This window comes from Falco punctatus (assembly GCF_963210335.1).
Source record: "Falco punctatus genome assembly, chromosome: 6".
In the NCBI taxonomy this organism is placed as follows: domain Eukaryota; kingdom Metazoa; phylum Chordata; class Aves; order Falconiformes; family Falconidae; genus Falco; species Falco punctatus.
Genome location: NC_137585.1, coordinates 50962597 through 50982284, shown reverse-complemented (window position 1 = coordinate 50982284; position 19688 = coordinate 50962597). Strand labels below are relative to the sequence as shown.

At 42.9% G+C, this 19688-nt stretch overlaps 1 long non-coding RNA gene across 1 annotated transcript in view; it reads left to right on the top strand.

The window, feature by feature from the left end:
* Positions 1 to 201: 201 nt before the first annotated feature.
* Positions 202 to 19688, top strand: part of LOC308065367 — a 28166-nt gene continuing 8679 nt past the window's right edge. Inside the window, exon 1 of the long non-coding RNA XR_013928751.1 lies at positions 202 to 19527. This is a non-coding gene — a long non-coding RNA (uncharacterized lncRNA). The remainder of the gene's footprint in view (positions 19528 to 19688) is intronic.

Sequence of the window (19688 nt, the reverse complement as noted above, 5' to 3'; positions counted from 1 at the left end):
AAATATCAGGCTTGCTTTAGCAATTTTCTGACTTAACAAGATGGGTTTGGACATGTAACTCTAAATTGAGTATCGCTTGGTTTCCATGAGTCTTAGCGGAAACTCCACAGGGATGTGAAAGTGGGAGGAGCGATCCAATGAGAAAATGAGAGTAACACTGCAGTAACACGGAGATGTTTGGGGCACTCGCTTTATAAAAAAGACATAAACTCCTGTTTGGGGAAAAAAATGCAGGCTGAAATTATATAACTGAAAGTTACAAACACCAAATGCGACCGAAAAAGTTACAGAACCTCAGGCTCCATGATCCTATCCCCTAGTTTACAGGCAATGTATGTTCCCTCTATAACACATTTGCTGTGTAAGACTGATAAGATACCCTGTATATAACTAAGATATTACTAACTTCATGGATCACTTAAGGAAACTATAAATAGTATATAAAACAAGAATCTTGTGATGGTTCTGCGTAGTCTTTTCATTAACCTAAGAAGAAAACTGTTCTCTCCTTAATTCACTCTTTTCCCCCAGTAAGCTGGTGGGAGTGTTATGAAATATATAGCATTTATACAGTAGAAGACAACTGGGTTGAGGCCTATAGGCTCCATCACATCACATATTTAATAATTAGGTTATTTCTTCAACCTTTTTCTCTGACAGCTTTGTTTTACCTTCATATTCATTGTTGTAAACTCACATTGCCTCAAAACCAGACTAAAAAATAGCAGAAATAGTTTATTACAAGGAAACAACACTTGAAATTTATTGATAAATGAATCCTTCAAGCATTTTAACAGTGAATTTACTCGCGGTTTCAGAGAAAGTTCACGCAGTCCAGGAGCCAACTAGGTTTCAAACCATCTTCTTGAGGTCTGGGCAGAATGCTTCAAAAAGGCTTCATGGGATGGCTCACGGAGGCATTTGTCTTATCTGTAAAAGATGTCGAGAACAAGGCCATGCCATACTAAGCATCAGAGGCTTTTTCCAGAGAAAAGAAATTACATTTGTTGAAACATATCTAAGGGCTGAGGTTAAGAAACCATAACAGGACCAAACCAGAAGTCTTCAGTCTATCAGACTGAAATTTCTTTCCTCATCCCTATAATTACCTGCAGGAAATCAACAAAATAACTACTTGTCTTTTTTTTCTTTTTAGGACAGTTAGTTGCCATTTCAAGCAAAGAGGCTTTAGAAATGCTCATAGGCTACAGAGAAGAGTCATTTAGGGTTTACGTCCCTGCTTCCAGGCAACCAGCCTTCTAAAATCCCCTCTTCAACGCTTGCAAAGATTTCCCTTTTACATTTTCACTCAGCCACAGCCCTCCTGGTCTTCAAGGCACCATCCTCTGCTCTTCTAACTCCTTAACACTGGAGCTATGTTCTCAGTGTCACAAAGCCTCTGGCTTGCCCAGAATCTTATCTGTGTATGCTTGAAAAGCTATCAGAGGAGCAGATGCAGCACAGCACCCACCAGCCTCCCTTGGGAGCCCGGTGACCCCACACAGCCGTGCTCTCATCCCCTCGTGGCTCTTTGCCTCTGACAACTTGTCTCTTCCTGTGCCACTCAGCCCCTTTTCTTCAAGAGTAAGAGAAGGAGGCTCACAGAACATCATGAATGTGCCCAGACTCAGGCCCCAGGAGGTGGTAGCCCTGCAACGGAGAGTCCTCAGGCTTGGTTGCAATGCTGCCACAAGCAGAACAACAGCAACTTCCAAAAAGAGGGAGCTCATAACTGCTCAGCAGAGAAGTAACACAAAACTGTGTCTGAAATACTTTACAGGATAGCTAAATGACTATTTCAGAGACAACCTTTTTGCTAAGAGCTGTTTCAGACTAAATCCCTGAAAACTCATAGGCAACCGAATGTGGAAGAACCATGGGAAGTCCTGCAAAGTACTGCCAGTGACCTGCTTTCAGGCAGAGCTTAGCATTGCTCAGCCCCTCCCGGCATCAGGCTGCCTAACAGTCTTCTCAGGGCTTAAATTTACTCCCACACATTTTTGTACTATTCTACAAATTAGACACATTTAAAAAAATTAAGGATGGGGAAGAAGTAAGAAACAGTTAAGCCCTTGACAATAAGACAAATGACTCAAATAGAGAGAAACTTATGCATACATTTGCCCATAAACAGCAAAAGGAAATTCGTAATACTGCCCATAATGTTTTAAAAGCTATTGGGAAAGCAGGCAGAGGAGGGTGAGGGAAAAATGTTCATTGTCCTTAAGCAGCAGCTGAAACAGGCTCTAAATTAATCAGGATTCTTAGAAACTCTAATAAGAAGGGACTGATGAAAAACAGCTGCACCCAATCCCTATAAAAACCTTCAAAAAGAAGGGAATTAAGTGATAATGTTGGTGGAAGGGCATATCATCACAGGATGGTCTCCTGCTGCTACAAAATGCCAGAGCAAAACCAAGTACTTTTCCAAGTGGAGATAATTATGATGAGTCTCAGCTCTGTTTTCTGTTCCTGGACTTGATTTCCACTCTTACGGTGTGGTGATACAGCTCTCATTTGGGCAGACTTTAAATTGTACCAAGCGCTTATGAGTAAGAGCATCCAGTTCTAACGTTTATTAAAAGTGGTATTCAAAACACCTCCTCTACCCCACCACAGATATTTGCGTGAGAATGATGTGTTTCCAAAGTATGGCTTTGTAAAGGAGGGGGATAGAAGGAAAAAATAAAATATATATGCTTGCCATTAAGTGTTGAATGTCTTCAGTACTGTAGACTCAATAACTTGTAACCCAGTACTGGTGAAGCAGAAAGTATCCCACAGAGAGGCAGGATATAAGTTGATGCCTCTCAGGAAACCGGTTGTCTGCACAAAGTAACGTTTGCAGAACAGTGAGAGATGATGCTAACGGGTTTTAGTACATTTCAGCAAAAACCAATATAATCGTTTGGTGAGATTAATGGTGCAACAAGGTGATGTACAAACCCAGTAGTTTATGGAAAGAAGGAAAAATGGCTTTTTGCTTGGTTCTCCCAAAAATGTACATTGATATTTTTGACAGAAAAGTGGTTGTCTCTCTAACTCCCCTTGCTCGGTGTGACACTGCTTCTGAGTGGCCCCCAGGATAGACAGATGTGCAGCCCACAGTGGAACTGCAGCCTCCACACACACAGTTCCTTGCCTCTGTGGGTTTACAGCAGCTTTTCCTCAAAGGTCTGTAGGATTTGAGAATATGGATGGCCTATAACTGCGAAATTTCCCTTACCGAAAAGACACCTATAACATTGACTCTACAGATTTAAGCACTCGCATACCAAGGTCTGTGTTTTACCTCCAAAAGGACTTTTGGTGACTGTATGAAAATGTTTGCACGTGAGACTTTTCATCTGATTTTTTGCCCTGGAACAAATTGCTTTTGTCGCCTGCAGTTTCTGTGGTGTTAAGATTATCTTAATGCTCAGTTATACTGCAGGCTCCATGAATGAAGATTTCAGGACTCCCATGTGGAAACACACTGTTGCATCACAGTTGCTGCTTCTCCTCTAACCCAAGTCATCACAATAGGAAATGACTCCTGGGTAGGAGACATTACATATAAACTACAGGCGCTCATCTAACGTTCCTATGGAAGCTCAGTTATTTCTCTCTGAGCTAATTATATGACAAACGTTGATCTCACGATCAGTTATCTGCACAGCAAAAGCAGGCTAAACCAGCAAGATTTTTGCTTACGTCAACAGTGTGGAGAGGCAAACAGAGGTACGAGCACTACAGAGGGGTCATCAAGCAGGTACTCACCCCCGCTGGGGGGCTACTACAACTGCCTCAGCTTCCTCCGCTCCCTGCCTCGTGTAATCCCCAAGCCTGTCATTTCTCAGTTTAGCTAAATGTTGAACCCTGAATAAACATATTTGATAATGCAAATGTGTTTAGTGATGATGGCCCATTCTGAGGACCCTGTAAGAGTCATAAACATGTTTGTTTTAATTGAGGTAGGGTAGGGTTTGTAGTGCGATAGAATGATGAAAACAGCTCCCATAAACAACTCCTCTCATCTCCTTTTCTGACAGCCCCTTTCTCAAAGCACCAATATTACCCACTTAGAAAATGGATTTATGCCAACATTTAAAGCACTTCTTCTTTCAGCACACCAGATGGTACCAAAAATTCAAAATATTTCCTACAACAGCTGTATCTTTGACAACAAGATTAATACAAGCCGAAATACCACTGTTGTGTGTAGGTCATAATGACCAGAGTCTTTGGTTCTATGTCTAATATAACAAGGCGTTTTATAGTTAAAAAATAGATCTGATCGACTCAGTATTGTGTCAATCATGTGACTCTGTCTGGGTTTTCAAAACCAGATGCAAAATTTAGTGCCTTATAGTTTAGCAGCTGGTCTGATAAGAATGTAAAGTACACCTTTCCCTAGAGCTATAATAAATGTGTTAACACTTTCTTACAACCATCCCTTTCCTACAACTCATCATTTTCTTGCCCCAAGCTCCTTCGTTATGTATTTGATGACATAAATCTTTTAAGCGGGTTTTGACCAGCAGCTAACTTCCCTTACTGTCTGATATCTGGACAATAAGATGCATTTTCTTCGTTGGTGTTTAAAGAGGAGGAGGGGAATACTTTCAATTCAGACAAAACAAAAAATGCAAATGATGTACTTGCAATTTCCATCTCCTTAACACAAATGTGTACAGTAGGGTTTTTTAAATGATCTGTTTGTTAGATCATTAGATATAAGGCATGCAGCTTTCAAAGTTTTAGTATTTTAAACAGTGTGGTAGCTTTGACAAGCCGTGAACTGTGAGCAGTAAGGGCAGGAAACACAAAAACAAAACTCAAGCCCATTAAAAGGGTGTCATATCCAAGCAATGTAATGAATGCTGTTCTGTTATCCGTATATGTTTCTACATATATGTGACCATTCTTGAAGCTAGCACGTGAACATCTGCTTAAAAAATTCAATTACTTAACAAAGCTGTAAAGCAAGAAATGACGGTTAGCTCTTGTAGAGAGGGAGGATGGTCTGGTGGTTATTGATGCTGCACTCAGCCCAGGGAGGGACAATTTCATGCCCCTCTGCTGTCACAGACTTGTGAGACCCTGAGCCACCTGGACAGGGAGCTTTACATCCCAAAGTTGTCTAAGGCCTAAGGCACGTGGGGGACCTGTCATGGGAACAGACACTAAAACCCCAGCACCTTGGCTCTGGCCATCCTTTTCCCAGTCAGACCTTCCTGCAGTAGGTGAACTTTGCCTTCCCCACCCCTGTGTGTCTGCCATTGCCCTCTGCCGAGCGCCAGCCTCTGCTTTCCCACTGGCACCTTCCCTGCACAAATCACTCCTCTCATCTTCCCGCAGTGCAATTCCCACCCTCAGCTGCAGGATCCCCTGTTCTCCAGGACTCAATTCCTCATTCAGCACAAGCATACACTAGCACAAGGCATCTGGCACTGAAATGATGCAGTTGGCCTGGCGCTGTCATGCTGGACGTGGAGGTGATGAGAGAATGGTTGTTATTTGCAGATATAGTGCTTGAGCTATTTTTAACCATCTTCCTTTGGCACAGCTGCAATGCTGTCATATTATCAGTTCAGCATACTTGAAAATCAACATTCAAGAAGCTAAGAATGAAAGCATATGGATTTTTAAAGTATTGATAGAGTTTTAATATTTTAAAAAATGAGACAAAACTAATTTTGGAATGGGCTTAATTTAAAATTTTGCAGTCCCTGCTCTCAGCTGCATTAAAGACGCAACACAGGCTGGAAGTGAAATGAAGGACTATAAATTAGATGGCGGTGGAGAAACAAGACAGCTCACGTCATGCAGGGCTCCCTGCAGTACCTCCCAAGGTCTGCATAATGCCCTGTGACCTTGCAGGAGCAAGACTGCAACAGGAAAGTGGGCAATGGCTGTGCTCAATGACTGATGAAGGCCTTTCATTGAAACCATGTGAAGGTAGAACTGATGATAGTTTTGGTTTTGTTTTACTCAATACGAGTGCTCCCATTTAAAATTTCATTCTTACATTAGCTGTGGCTAGTTCTAAATGAATTTGTTAATGTTTCCCTTCAAAGCAAATATACTGTCCAAACTCATGATCAGAGAGGTGGCAGGCAAACGTGCGTGGCCTTAGCAGATATGAACAGATGATTTTACTCTAGATAAATCTCCAGATTATTTTATCTAGAAATCTAAATTATTTATCAAGACTTATAAGTTTATCTAGACGGCTCTAAACACCACACTGGTGATGACTTTCAGCCTCTCCTCAAATACAGTGTATCCCCACAGCCAGCTCCATTTCAAGATGAAAAATATGGGTGACTTCTATGACCTGGTGATCACCTGAGCAGGATCAGGAGGAGAACAGCTCTTCTGTTTTATACTGAAGACTGAGCTGATCTTGGAGGTTTAGATTTTTTCTTGTTTTCCTTCCCTTTCCCACCCCTCCAGAACCACACAGCCCACTAAATGGCAGGCAGGCAAGACCTGACCCACTATGAAGGCAAGGAACACTTTTAATTGAGGTAAAGTAATTTTAAAGCTAAAACTGAGGAAAAATACTGTCTGAAGGACCCACTGCATCTCCTTTAATTTTTGAGGGAAGGAAATAAACAAACAATGTCTAAGCAGGGTTTTCTGAGCACTTCTGTGTTATTTTGCAGCTGGCCAAGGTTTACTTATGGTTGTTTATTTCCATTTCCATTTGCAAGAGCCCGGCTCACTCTTACACAAATCCCTGTTAATCACACATGTTTGTAGCTCACTGAAAGCTAAAGGGATGGTCACACTGTTGGTTAAGCCTTATCTTAGCTGCTGATTCGGAGCCAAATACGCTCCTCAGCCTCCAAACCCTGACTCTGCCACTCACTTTCATGGTGCCTGCTAAGTAAGCAGGAGCCAAGCATCAGCAGAGGGCCAGCCTGTCGGGGAGAGCTTCCCATGTGCAGAGTGGACAGCAAGCTGTGCTAAACTTCAGCCAATAATAGTTATGGGGCAGAAATTTCCTCTGAAACCACTTTTCACTTGTATCTATTTCATTCCAGTGCAAAGCCAAGGAGGTTAAAACAGAAAGTGCCAGTGCTTTAAACTAATCCGTTTGGTTTTGCACAATATGGAAGGATAGCTGAAAGACATTAGAAGAAATATTTTAGTTATTTTTTGCCATCCTTCTTGGTAAGATTCCATTCCCCACTATGTACTCACTCGGACAAAACCAGAGTACATCAAGTGATGCATTGGGCCAAGGCACTGGACTCACTATTTGATCACATTCTTAGAAGCCAAAGCCTTCATTAAAATGACTTCCTTCATCAGCACTAGCTCTGCTAGCTGAAATGAAATGTGCATTTGAGTGATTCCTAGAAGACCATCTGCGCTTCCCAAAGTCTGTCCCTGTAGCTCCCTCTCCCAGCTGCAGCACATACATAATCACCATGTCTAACGGATTATTCTGGGAGTGTGTGTGATTCCCAACCTGTCAGATTTTCGTGGTTTGAGATGTTGACATACAGCTCCAAGCTGAACACTTTCAGCTGTAGGTTAAAGCACATAAAGGAAAACAGGGTGAGTTTAGTACACCTGTTCTCCATCCATCCACCAAGGACACAGTCTTTAAAGACTCGAGACAAATTCAACTGTAGATTCCCAGAGGTAAAAGGCAATGAATAAAGTCACCCCACAATATTTTATTTGCTGCTAAGATACTGCAAATTTGAAGGAAAGCTGACACTCGGAAAGGTTACACAGGCATCCCAGGGAAGAGCTCAGGAAGCAGTGAACACCACCCATACACTTTTAGCGCCTTACTAGCTAAGCTCCACACATTTAATAGCTTGCCCTTCATCAAAAAGATTTATGATGCTTGGTAACAAAATGGTATTGCAAAGAGACTGTGCTGCAGGAATCCTATCCTTGTGGTGGCACGCAATGACAGTGCTGGAATAAATGATCGCACTCCCTTCCCACAGTAAGTGGTCACAACCTTTCTAAGCGATCTGTTTACTGAAAGAGAACTGGACTGCAGGTCAGTGCGTGCTGCGTCTGATGAACAGTGTGGAGACTTCAAATCCCATCTCCTTCTTCTGTGAGGTGATGGAGGCCTCAGCTTCCTCCAGTCATTTACTTTTCTGATTTGTCTTGAGGGACTCATGGTCTCCATCATTCTGCTGTCCTCGGTCTCTTAAGGTCCACCCTTAACCTGGGTCTTAGGTGCTTTTGCATTCCTTTAAGACTAAAATCCATGTTTTCAAAACCAGAGAACAACTACGTGCACTTTAGATGTCTTCCCACAACCACAGGAGCCACAGAGGTGTAAACTGCAGACAGCACTATGTCTGTCCATACTGTCATGGCTTGCTGCTGGCTGGCTGTTGCTAGTTTTTGTCTCGGTCCTGAATGTATTCTTGCTTTTACTGTTCACTCAGTCATGCTTTGTACCAATTGTCTGGCACTTGCTGTCTCCAAAGCCAGGATTCATTCTCAGCAGTGGCAGAGCACAAAATTTACCCCTCAGTACAAGCAGAGCTATGCCAAAAAAAGCTCTGTTTGGGAAAACAACACGTGAGCTGGGATGAATGTGAGGTATGTGCACGGCCTGTTAAGAACAACTCAGGGGCGAAACATCAAAGTACCAAAGTGAGGTAGTTACCGTGCTGTGGTCATTTGTACAGGGTGAGAGACAATGTATTTTCCTAACAGCTGGCTGAAAAAACACAACAGCATCACTGGCCACATACCAGTGTCCTCCTCAGATGGGGAACCTGCCTGATTGCCCAGGTGCTTTTGAGACACAGCACACGGAATCAGTTTACCTTGGAGAAAGACACAGAGCAACAGTTTACCTTGGGTGGTGCCTTGCTTTCCCCTGTACCAAGTTAAGTCATCGTGATAGAGGTTCACTCTCGCCAGCACATTTGTTCCATATTCCTCTATTTGTTTCTTGTACTAAGGTACTACAGTCCATTCTTGTTTTAATCACATTTATCCTGGGATCTCCTTTTTCATGGCAATCCCTAAAAAAATCCCTGAGCCTTGTGCTTCAATAGACACAGTACTATCTTTCAAAGCACCTCTAGTTCCCTGCAGTGACCTTGAGGTGTCCTCAGCCTTGCAAAGGTGATTGCACAAGTGATGGATATTTGCAGGTGAGCCTGTGTGAAGATTTGGGAGGCAGAAGCTATTCTTATCTCTGTCATTTTTTTTTAGTGGGTCACCTTGGAGGAGTCTGTTCCCAGTTCTTTGCTTCGGTCTCCTCATATGTAGGAAGAGATATTTAACATTTTTGTGATGAAAAGCAATTAGCTAAGCTGTAGTAGAGTTTCCCTTCCTAGTTACCTGTCAGACTGCTGCCTGCTGAGAGAATGCTCGATCTATGTGCTGTCACACTTGCAGATACACTGAGGCACAATTTTTTTTATTTTTTCTTAGTGCATCTCTCATACTTCTGGGGCACAATTTTTGTGTCTCTTAGTCCTCATAAAAATGAGCCGTAATACTCTGTCCATCATAAGTCCCGTTGTAGTACCCTTGATAGGCAAATACACTCTTTGCCAAAAAAATTAGCATTAGAGTTTTAATTTATAATTTAGCTTCTAAAAGAGGATTGCTGTCTGAAACAATATGGTATTTGAAATAATTTGAAATTAGTGATGGCACCCAGGCTACTTAAGCATAGACTGCACAGGAGAAACAGATCTCAACAGAACGACACCTGGGATTCAGCACCTTCCTGGAGCATCCTTTGGAAAAGTCTCTGAAACTCTGCCAGGACAACTCACGTGATGCCTCTACACTCTGGAGCATGAGTTGTACTGGTGGTGAGTGCATGTTCAGAGTAACCACGTAGGGCCCGTTTAAGAAGTTCAATGTGTCTGGGATACCCCAACATCACATTTTATGTGCTGCACAGTCAATCTGCCACGTGCAATGGCCACGTGTCTGGGACTTCCAGAAGTCTGGCAACTCTATTAGCATTATTTCTCCTTCTCTTTGCATGGCCAGACTTCTTTAATAGTTCAAAAAGCACTTTCTTTCTCCTGAAAACGTTTCTGGGCAGAGAAGAAAAATGGGCATGCCTGGGAAAATCCCTTTACCTACCTTTTCTTCCCAACCTTCATGTGATTTTTTTCCCTGAAGCACATAGACTGTCTCCTCCTGCCCCCTCCCTGAAGTCTCCTCCCTTCCAGTTAGTTTTCTGTTTCTTTGGCTGATGGTGCAGAGGAGAAAAGCCCTCTCCATGAAGGCATGTGCCTTTGTTCCTCCTTTTTGCCCAAAGCTGTCTCGCTCTTCAAACCTCTGCTCTGTCACCTCTGCCCCTTTGTTCTGCTTAGTGATTTTCCACTCCTCACTTTCCTGCTGATAAAGTTAATCAAACTAATTTTCCCACTCAGTCACCTCCCTTATCACAGTCACTGTTTGGCCAGAGCCTAATGGATATGGTTTATGAGTTCTGCTGTTTGTTCTGCAACTTTTTCTGGCCCGGGTAAGCGATGTATCTCAGGGTCTGTGTCAGCTCCTGGCTGATTCACAGTACTTTGAGAAAAATAACAAATACATTTTGAATCATTTTGTGAAATAACTGGAATTCATAAATTCAAATAATTTCCTCATCAGGAAAAGATCCAGGATCTTTCTGTTTTGCTTTGAAACTATCTAGAGCTTAGCTGCCCTTGTCCAAGTGATGACTGTAACTTGGTTCAGCTTCTGTGTCAACGATGGTAAAAGGAAGACTATGTTAGATTTTTTCTGCCTTATCCTTGCTTATGTTGCAGTGTAGAAGTTTTGAAGATGCAGAATGGGAACGCCTGTGAGAATCAGCTGGAAATGGTCTCTGGCACCTCTGGCAGATATCTAGTCTGATCTGTCCCCCAAGGTGCCCTCGGCAGTTAATGGGAGAGACCATGGCCCTGCAGCTCCAAGTGCCTGGGGGAGCTGAGGCAAGGGGTACGGACCAGGTTCTTAGTCCCAAATGGGCTCAAATTAGGGGTGGCAAGTCCTACCCAGCAAGTGAGAAAGATTTGCCATCACTCTTCCTATTGCTGTTACTGATCCAGCACAACTTGTATTAGCAACACCAAGGACAGCATGTAGGAGGGCCAACAGCAGCGTTTCGAGCAATCTGTCAGCTAATCAAGGTGTGCCACAAGGATGTAGGTGGATCCTGATAGCAGCTCGGGGTCACTACTCATTTGATTTCATGCCACTGAGTTTGTCTAAGCCTTCCCCGTGAGGCCCCGCTCCCCACAACTTGGCTGTCACTGTCAGAGACCTCTGAGGAGGCCCTCACAGCCTGGCAGTAGGAAAATCCCGGAGTACCCAAGGCTTGCATGGGGTATGAAGCACTCCCAAAGGGATTCCTCTTTGCACATCGCTCCTGGTGCAGGGTGACATCTCAGCATTTCACAAGTTACTCCCCTGAGGCAAAAAGACAAAACAAGTTTTGTTCTGCTACTCTAGAAACCATTTTAAAAAGCCTGCTCAATTTGGAAAACAGGTGCAAAGAATCCAAGGGCAGATCCTGCTCTGACCTCACATACCCCATCCCCATGCCTGCCCCTGGCCACTCATCTGTGTGTCCCTTACACCGGCTCTGGACCCTTGGACCCTGCTGAAGCCCTTCATGAGCTGATTTAACTCACTGAAACAGCAGAAAGAAGGGAGGTAAGTGGTTGTCTGAAGTGTCAGTGAGGTCGTTTGGTTTGGTAGGTTATCTGGTGGGTACCATGGCTGGGGAAGGGAGCAGTGAGGAGCGTGGTGGTGGGCACAGGACTGAGGGTAGGGATGCCTGCCTTCCTCCCGTGCAGCAAGCTGTGTGCCAGCCTGGAGGCACCTGCAGCCAGCTCCCAAACAGCCTAATCCCTCCAATGTCAAGCTCCTGTACTCAGGGTAAAGCCCTGTGAACACATCCTCTCCCTGGGAATTCGACCGAGTGTAAATGCCACACTGGGGATTTCCTGTAGCCCAAAGACTTGATAATTAGTTTAATTAGGCTATCAATTTGTGGTCTCACTAGTGAAAAGCTCCTTGATACAATGCTAGCTTTTGATATGCAAAAATGCTTTTGAAACTCTATCACACCCTGGGTGGCCCAGGAAACGTTATCATTTCACTATCAATAGGTAATTCATTCATAATACACACACGCACCCCTGCTTGACACACTCTGATGGAGAGTGTTGAATAATCTCCAAGGCTATGGATTCATATGAGGTTTTCTCTGGTGACAGTGCCAGAGTTGTGTGTTTTTCAGACTGCCCCCAACCTCAAACCATCGGATCGCTTCAACTGACCTACTTGTGGACCAACAAACATTTCATTCAGCCTAGTGAGGATGCAGGAAGGCAGGGACAGGGACAGGGAGGGAATACTATCCTCACATTAGCACTAGTATTGGGAGAATCATAGCAGGAAACTAGAGCCTGAGTTTAAATACACGAGCCTGAATGACTAAACTTTCTATGACATATAGCCATAGAAATACCTAATAAAAAGGATTTAAGGTGGTAAAAAGATACAACTTATTTGCAATTTTACATTGGTGCTAAATATGATTGCTAACAAGATGAACTGGAAGGTTCTCAATTGTGAGTTAGTGGAGACACCAATATGGCAAAAAAGGGAAGGCTGCCTACACCGAGGCACAATGTGGTGTTGTCAGTACCCTTGTATGTTTCGAAGGTCCCAGTATTTAAAAATAACACTTTACTAGTATGATAATGAGGATGACAGTTTTTCGGAGGGATTTCCACTGATCTCATATAATTTTAAATAAGGCTTAAACTGTCTCTTCACCATTTGTTTCAGAATTTTCTGCTGTTCTGATTTAATTTAACCTGATTTTCTGCAGAGCCAAAAAAATTTCCCACTCTCATTTCTTTTGGACTGATTTGCTCATGGGGCACATTTGTTTCTGTTTCAATTATGACCCTGTTAAAATGCAAAAATTTTCTAGGTTTTAAAAATCTGCTTTGGACAGCACAGCATTCTTAAATTAACATTAGCCAGCTATGCATTTTTTACGTTATTACACCAACAGTCTAGACTGCTGAGCCTGATTTAATCTTCCCTAAATTACTTGGGAAAAGTGCTGTTGGTGACTCTCCTAATCACTTGCCATTTTGCCAGGTGGTCAGTGCAGCTCCTTGTTCAAAGAGCATTTATACCCTCATCTTTAACAAATGCATTTCTATTTCAGACAGGTTTGCAGGGCAGCTTGCAAAGTGCTCAGTGTCAGCAGTATCAGTCCACTTCCATGGTTAACCTTGCACTTTGGGACAAGCATCAGAAGAAACCGGTCACTCACAACAGTTCATGGTTGTGGGTGCAGGGCCCAAACCACCATTAGATGGTCGGTACCGTACACTGATGATCACATTAAGGAGGGGGAGGCACGGCTCAGGAGTGCTGCTCTACAGGGTTAGGGGAAGAGGAAGGGAAGTGATGCCCTGAGGGGACAGCTGCCCATCACTATCCCCCTGTAGCATCTATGCCTTCTTACCTGCCCTTGCTTTACAGACATGCCTCAGGGAGGGAGCACAGCCATGAGGAACTGTCTCCAAATTCTCCCTCAGAAATATTTCCTGGCCACATCAAAAAAGCCCTGCCACCCCTGCCCCCAGGGTACCAGCAATGTCTATTGCCTCCAGTCCCAGATCAGCTTCAGTGGTAGCCAGGAGCAGTGTCTGGTCATGGAGGGGAGCAGCAGTTCATACAGCTGGTTGCTACTCTAGGAGAAGCAAGCAGATACAGGCTTCTAAACTGCATGCTGGGACGTCTCACCTGGAGACAAAAAGGTGGTTTCCAAATCACAGAAATCACTGTGGCTTAAAGGCTGGGATGAGAGCTGGTGGAAACGCAATGCAGCATGACACAAATGTTATGGGCCAGTGCCACAGCATGTAGTGAGATATTGATAGGGCACTTTGAAGGGATAGAGGAGCTTCTTTCAGGTCAGTGGTAGACCTCTTGTATTTCTACTAAGCCCTGATTAGTGAGTGCCTCCTGACCCCATCCTTATCTCAGCTTCATCTGATCTAAAAGCCTCCTGCAGCCTCACAGCTGCTCTGCTCTCTCTCTCTGCTCACAGCACATGTGAAAGCCCAGGTCAGGATGAAGGTGTGGGAGCTGGTACTTTCCTAGTGGTGGTTACGTATCACTACCAAAGTGTTGTTTCCAAACTGTCCATCACAGCTGATGGCTTTATGAACTCCCTCAGAATTAAGGGTTTTCCAGGTGGTACTTGGAGACTTATACCATGTGAGGAAGGAGAGGAGAAGGACTGATCTCTGAGCTGGTGGGAGAGAGGAAAGAAAAAATGGTTTGTTCTGCTCCCATGCAAAACAGGCATTTTATACAGCTGGAGACATTTCTGTTTCAGTCTGGATGGTGGCCAGTTTAGACATGGAGCTGGTGCCAGTGACAAGGTGAGTGAATTGCAGTAGCTTCCTTAATCTTCCCTGTAAGGCAACTTCTGGGGAGATGCAGGCAGGCCTTCCTGCACGGCGTGAGAGAGAAACTGGTCTAAAACAAAGTCTCCCTTTCTACTCACCAATCTTCAGCTGTGAAGCTCCAATGTGAAAGGGGCAACAAAGCAGAACCCAAAGAAGACCTAAGAAAAGGAAAAGCAGCACTTCAAAAGCAATCCAGAGCGGGAGTTACTTCAAAAAGGAACCCTGGAGTAAGAAGCACTTCAAACAGGAAAACTTCCCTAGGGAGCTTGCAAATTATATTAAAGTATATCCTACCATCAAACAGATGTAATTAGTTTTATTCCTATTGCTACTGTCATGAAATCCTGTTCATTCAAAAACACCCTGAACATTTCATATGGTGGAGGAGCCCTTGCCGAGGGATGCACAAGACTTTAGTGTAGCCAGCATCCTACAGCTGTGGGCAACAGGCTGCAAGAGGTACCTACTCACCAAAGCTTGCCAAAGCTCAGAAAGGTCCTTCAGAGCAGATCTGTCCAAAATTATACAACTTGGGTTCATTTACTTCCCGTCTTTTCACAGCTGACTTGAACACTGTAAATTAAATTTGTAGTTGCAGCAAAAGCCACTGTAATTTTCAAGGATTTTCAGGTACTATGTGCAGCCTGATTTGAGCACTCTAAAACTACATATATCTTTTTCTTCCTCTGCTTCACTGTCTCTAGGGATAAGCCAATCTAAAGTTCATAAGCTGCATGTACTGCCAATTAATTTCACTATTATCATAGTAAGTGTAATTAAAATAATGAACAGTGTGGTCTGATCCTCCCATTTTCCCTTTTTATACCTTTCTTACCATTTTCTTCCTTCTCATCACTTTGCTCCCTTCATCTTCCATACAACCCTTTCCGTGTGCTGGTTCTCATGACAGGGGAATGAACTCTCCCCAGATCTCGTGTCTGCAGCTGCACCATCCCTTGGCCAGCATCCATGTTAGCCGCCTGGCCCCACCTTAACACTAACGTTAATTTTGAAATGTCTGTTTTCTTTTAGAAGTTCAAGCTCTATGCTCCATGAAGAAACTAACAGGGTGAAGTGGGTTGTGTTCACAATGTAGGTCAAGTGTGAACAACTCCCCAAAAGAACTGAGACATATCAGGATTGTTAAGTTTCAAAGTGCCCACAGCCTGACTTCAGGAAACCTCTCTTGGTTCTCAGCACTCTGCTTCCTCAATCCTCTCCCAAATCCCTAGAGATGAGTTAATTTTTCATTCTCTTGAGAACCAATTACCACCTTAGGATTAATTAAAATGAGTGTCTTTTGAAACCACACCTATGTCAATTAAATAACTGCTAAGGTACATTATTCCATTACACTTAAATGGATACATGAAAAAAGAGGGAATACATAATTAACATGGTGCTAGATAAAGCGCATATCGCTTGAAGACTCTCACACAGACACCTAGAAAGCTTGCTCATCATTTTCTTCTCTTTCCCACCAGAGTGTGTCTCTTATTCACCATGCATCTTATTCAGAAGTTTAATTTTAGAAAACTTGTTTGTATCTCCCTGGATAGCATCGACATTGTAACCATAACTCAGGTAAAGGTGGTTCCTTATTTCTGCCCAAATCAGGCGAGGTTGTATATATGTTGGAAAAAGAGAAAGGGATAAAATGAGGGTGTACTGTTTTTTAGATTCTTTACCAAAAAGCAATATTTAATGCCCCCAGCTTGAAATTTTAGTAGCATTTTTTGTCCTTCAGACTGAAATACTCTTACATTGTATTTTCAGTGTCTGATTCCCATACTTTGTGTTGAACCTTATTTCAGCAAATGATCCCCTGAATTAGCGGTGAGATTAATCTTGTCTTTGAAGACAATGAAAACATCAAAGCAATTTTAATGTGTAAAATGCCATATCCTTTCCTAGACAGCTCAAGTGCCATTTTTCTGGATTTCAGCAGCCTGTGCTGCTAGACACACGAGAAACAGCTACTGTGAGTGCAGGGATCCCTCAGGTGTGTGTGACAGGTACACTATGGGACACATCAGACCTGCTGCCCTCTCACTTGCCAGTGTTGGCATGTCAGCTTCCCTCAAGTTTCTTGGCCTTATCAAAGGATGGTAAAGTATGTTCCGCACACTAAGAACATCTTTATTCAAGATTTTTAATATTAACTCTGTTGTGGTTGAGACTTGTTTTGAAATTTGTCTCTTAGCAACATCAAAGTTATTTACAGTAAATCACATCTGAAAAGTAAAATACACACAACTTGTGTTTACAAGGCAACCCATTACAGACGAATGCCTTGGTGATAGCAGCTTATGGAACATCCATATGTGCTGTTGGCGTTTGTAAGGTGATGAAACGGAATGCAGTTTCTGATATCTGAGCTGCTTTTACTGCAGTACTTGCAAAAATAAAAATACTCAGTAAAACGACACTTGGAATTTATAACAGTTGATTTATGTGAAAAACAGGAGCCAAACCATATTCTTTATTAAAATGGAGTTCAAGCTCTAAAATAATTAAAAAATAATTGTGCGTTTTAGTAGATATTTAGACCACTGTAGAGCAGTGTGACAAAGTAGTGGAGCCTGAGGTTGCTATTCTGAGCTAGAAATAAAGTAAAATAAAGTTCTGTTTGTTTTAAACTAGAAAAGAAAGAAGCTTACAGAGTGTAGTGGCTCTAACTCCCAATTTCTTTATCACATTCCAAAGAAAGAGAAAAAAAAAGCACAGAATAACACAGAGAAAAAAATGGCTTAGGAACAGATTACCTGTCTGTGATAACGAATATTAACAGTACTGTACACATTTTGCTACTCCTTTGCATGTGGGTTAAATCGTGCTGCTGACTGTTCAGTTTTGTAGGGCTGAATCAACAGTACTTTGGATGGCTAGAGAAAGGGAAGAAGTCATGCTGCAGACATCACCTTAAGCTACTTTGGAAAAAAAATGATGTCAGCATCACTAGTTCAAACAACAAGCTAGGCTCTATAGACCATTGAAGCTAAAAATCTTTGGTATTGGAAAAACTAGACGTTCTTACTGAAAAAATAAGCAAAATTATGTTTTGGGCTAGTCCTCAAAAAGACTTCAGCCTTGCTATTTGAAGCATGGCAGCACCTTGCTGTTATATATGCTGTTCGCAGTGTCATCTATAGATTAAGTCAGGATTCCTACTGTGTACTGGAGGATTTAGCAATACGGACAGAATACACGAATATCTGCAAGCTGAGCTGGGATGAGTGATCTTCTTAGTCACTCCAGTGGGAAGCGCTGTGGAGGACAGAGTAGCTCCGGACAGTCACATCCCTGAGTACAGACTGCAGGGAAGCACATCCTTCCACCAAGTGCAGTTTTCAGATGTGCAAGCCTCTTCTAGGGGTTAGGCCTCTTGCTAAGCCTTTCTTATAAAAGGCAACCAGAAAAGATCCCTCTCATCATCTTTTGTTCCAAAAATTTAGATTTCTATCCTTTCCTTAGTAGAACTCAAGCTGAAATCTTTTTCCTTCCATCTTCCCCACTGCCCTTCTTTGCTACCTACTAACAGCTGGGCTGTAGCTGTGCAGATTGTAGTCCCTCTTTCATTATGCATGGATTAATTACCCATTCATTATAACTAGCTTGGGTCAAAGCCTGTAGGAATCTGTAGCTGGGGGGACAGCCCTTATCTGAGCTGCAAGAGACCTGGATACTAATTATTGTTCCAAATAGTACTTCCGCCTTTATAACCAAGTGATGAACTTTTGTGTCTCCTATGCTTCAGGTGAATGCTCTGAATTTTCAAATGCAGGGCACCATGTAGCAGGGAAAGGGAGCAGTCATCTGTCCTGAAGACCAGTTCAGGGGGTGCTGAGCTGCCCAGTATGGGAAGGATGAGCATGATACACTTTAAATAGGCTTCAGACTGAGGTGGCCACCCACCTGGTTTCTCAATGCTGTCACACCTTCAGGCAGTTTCTTTGTGTCCAGCAGCAGGAAATTCAGGCTTTCTGAGCTTTGCTGGTAAAACTCAGGCACACACTTTGATGGTACCAAAGAAGAGGTTAGCAGCCAACAGGACACTTGGGGAAATCCCATTTTTAGAATCAGATGTGCCTAAATAACTGGCAGTGAGGTGTTGCTGGCTGGTTGGCATCTCACCATCAGGCAGTCTCTCCTTCCATGAAATTTCCCCGAACACAGTCAGTATCCTAGAAAGAGGAGACAATTTCACTCTCCAAAAAAATAATAGCCTTTCTTTCCAAAATATTTGAGAATGTTTTCTAATCCTCAGAAAGCAGCAAATGTTTCTTATTTCCCACAGAAGTCAAAGACTGCCATCTTTATTTTTATGCTTTTCCTTGGTGTTCAGCTGTCATTACAGTTAATTATCTTGTCAGAAGCATCTGTAATTGGGGGAGTATTGCTTAAATATTTTCAGCTGTTTGCATCCCATGGTAGCACATTTTGGTGAGTGATGGGAAGCAGAAATAGGATGGAACAGCAGAAGGGCACAAAGATGGTCAGTTTTGACAATGATGTAGGTTTAATTCCAACAAATCAGAGACTATAGTGACCAAATGAGCACAAGAATGGATGTACACCTTTACAAATGGCACACAACTGTACTTACCTTTGATGCAATATGTCCAGAACCTTAACGTAATTTTAAGTTAACTTGCTATATACATGTAGAGGAATTATAGAGGACTGTATGAAAAGTTTATTTGTGAAAAGGTTGTGATGATTGTGAAAAACATAAAGTATTAAATATTAAGAAGGACAAGAAAAAAAGAAAAAAAAGGAGGGGGGGGGGGAATTGCAGAGGAATTGTAGAGGAATGAAGCTGGGTTAATTAACAATATACAGCTGTGGGCTGGCTTCAGGGGCGGTGGGTTGGCTGATGTGGATAATGTGCAGCTGTGGCAGGTTCCTGCTAAGTAGTTAAATAGCTCTAAGGGGTAGGGAAGAGGAGCAGCCAATGAAGAGAGACTGGGAAGAAGCAGAGGGAGGAGAGAGAGAGAGAGAGAGAGAGTCAAAGAAAGAAAAGAAGAAGGATACAGCAGAGGCAAGAAACATGGTAGACTGGCCTGAGCAGGATAAGGAAACAGCATGGACAGTAGATGAACCTTTGAAACCTTGTGGGGGATGGGTGATTGTGCTGGGGCAAGGTGTGGGAGCTACTTATTGAAGTTAACCTGGTATGGGATGGTAAAAGCCTTGTTGTAGCTTGATAGTTTAGTTTTGAGAGTGCTGTGACATACACAGTTGTACTTGCAT